Source organism: Arachis stenosperma, chromosome 5 (assembly GCF_014773155.1).
Source record: "Arachis stenosperma cultivar V10309 chromosome 5, arast.V10309.gnm1.PFL2, whole genome shotgun sequence".
NCBI classification, from domain to species: domain Eukaryota; kingdom Viridiplantae; phylum Streptophyta; class Magnoliopsida; order Fabales; family Fabaceae; genus Arachis; species Arachis stenosperma.
Window position 1 is genome coordinate 49600396 of NC_080381.1, and position 2627 is coordinate 49603022.

At 38.1% G+C, this 2627-nt stretch overlaps 1 non-coding gene across 1 annotated transcript; it reads left to right on the forward strand.

The window, feature by feature from the left end:
* Positions 1 to 532: 532 nt before the first annotated feature.
* Positions 533 to 636, forward strand: LOC130984417 (small nucleolar RNA R71). The gene has a single exon (XR_009088355.1). It is a non-coding gene; the product is annotated as a small nucleolar RNA R71 (small nucleolar RNA).
* Positions 637 to 2627: the final 1991 nt, after the last annotated feature.

Genomic DNA, 2627 nt, shown 5'->3' on the forward strand with positions numbered 1-2627 from the left:
TGGAACAGGATTGCCATTGCTAAAGCTGTTTCTTCCACCATTATTGTTGTTGAAACCTTGTTGAGGTCTCTGTTGATCCTTTCATGAAAGATTTGGATGATTTCTCCATGAAGGATTATAGGTGTTTCTATAGGGTTCTCCCATGTAATTCACCTCTTCCATTGATGGGTTCTCAGGATCATAAGCTTCTTCTTCAGATGAAGCGTCCTTAGTACTGCCTGGTACAGCTTGCATTCCAGACAGACTTTGAGAAATCATATTGACTTGCTGAGTCAATATTTTGTTCTAAGCTAATATGGCATTCAGAGTATCAATCTCAAGAACTCCTTTCTTCTGATTCGTCCCATTGTTCACAGGATTCCTTTCAGAAGTGTACATGAATTGGTTATTTGCAATCATTTCAATGAGTTCTTGAGCTTCTGCAGGTGTCTTCTTCAGATGAAGAGATCCTCCAGCAGAGCTGTCCAATGACATCTTCGACAGTTCAGACAGACCATCATAGAAGATACCTATGATGCTCCATTCAGAGAGCATGTCAGAAGGACACTTTCTGATCAATTGTTTGTATCTTTCCCAAGCTTCATAGAGGGATTCACCTTCCTTCTGTCTGAAGGTTTGGACTTCCACTCTAAGCTTACTCAATTTTTGAGGTGGAAAGAACTTTGCCAAGAAGGCATTGACTAGCTTTTCCCAAGAGTTCAGGCTTTCTTTAGGTTGTGAGTCCAACCATATCCTAGCTCTGTCTCTTACAACAAAAGGGAATAGCATAAGTCTGTAGACTTCAGGGTCAACCCCATTGGTCTTGACAGTGTCACAGATTTGCAAGAATTCAGCTAAAAACTGATGAGGATCTTCCAATGGAAGTCCATGGAACTTGCAATTCTGTTGCATTAGAGAAACTATTTGAGGCTTAAGCTCAAAGTTGTTTGCTCTAATGGCAGGGATAGAGATGCTTCTCCCATAGAAGTCGGGAGTAGGTGCAGTAAAGTCACCCAACACCTTCCTTGCATTGTTGGCATTGTTGTTATTTTCGGCTGCCATGTCTTCTTCTTGTTTGAAGATTTCTGTTAGGTCCTTTACAGAGAGTAGTACTTTAGCTTCTCTTAGCTTTCGCTTCAAGGTCCTTTCAGGTTCAGGGTCAGCCTCCACAAGAATGCTTTTGTCTTTGCTCCTGCTCATATGAAAAAGAAGAGAACAAGAAAATATGGAATCCTCTATGTCACGGTATAGAGATTCCTTGAGGTGTCAGAGGAAAAGAAGAATAGAAGGAGGAGGTAGAAGAATTCGAACTTATCAAGAGGGATCCATTCTGGCGTTTAACGCCCAAAACTCTACCTTTTTGGGCGTTAAATGCCCAGCCAGGTACCCAGGTTGGCGTTTAAACGCCAGTTTTCCTTTCTCACTGGGCGTTTTGAACGCCCAACTTTTTCTATGTAATTCCTCTGCTGTATGTTCTGAATCTTGAATTCTCTGTATTATTAACTTGAAAAGACACAAATTAAAAATTTTTTTGAATTTTTAATGATGAGGAATAATCAAAATGAAACTAAGATCAAATAAACAATGCATGCAAGACACCAAACTTAGAAGTTTGTATACTATTGACACTAACAAATTGAGAATGTATATGAGAAACAACAAAACACTCAAGACAAGAGAATTTAAAGATCAGAGCAAGGAAATCATCAAGAACAACTTGAAGATCAATGAAGAACATAATGCATGTAATTTTCGAAAATTAGAAGAATAAAGACATGCAATTGACACCAAACTTAAAATTAGACACTAGACTCAAACAAGAAACATAAAATTATTTTTGGTTTTAAGATTTTATAATTTTTTTGGATTTTTCAAAAATTATTGGGAAAAGAAAATAAGGATATCAAAATTCTTAATGAGAATTCCAGGAATCATGCAATGTTAGTCTAAAGCTTTAGTCTAAAAAGATTAGACATGGCTAGCCAAGCTTCAGCAGGACATTACATTCAAGAGCTAAATTGATGAGAATCAATCAGCTTTGGTGATGATGAAAACATCATCTGAAACTCTAGAATTCATTCTTAAGAACTCTGAAGAACAAAATAAAATAAAATTACCTAATCTAAGAAACAAGAAGAACCATCAGTTGTCCAAACTCGAACAATCCCCGGAAACGGCGCCAAAAACTTGGTGCAAAAAATTGTGATCATCAATGGCGCCATCAACATGGTACGCTCAATTGCAATCTCAACTCTTTATCACAACTTCGCACAACTAACCAGCAAGTGCACTGGGTCGTCCAAGTAATAAACCTTACGCGAGTAAGGGTCGATCCCACGGAGATTGTTGGTATGAAGCAAGCTATGGTCATCTTGTAAATATCAGTCTGGAAGATTCAAATGGTTATGGAGGATTAATGATTAAAAGATAAATAAAACATAAAATAAAGATAGAGATACTTATGTAATTCATTGGTGAGAATTTCAGATAAGCGTATGGAGATGCTTTGTCCCTTCCGTCTTTCTGCTTTCCTACTGTCTTCATCCAATCCTTCTTACTCCTTTCCCTAGCAAGCTGTATGTTGGGCATCACCGTTGTCAATGGCTACAGTCCCGTCCTCTCAGTGAAAATGTTCAACGCGCTCTATC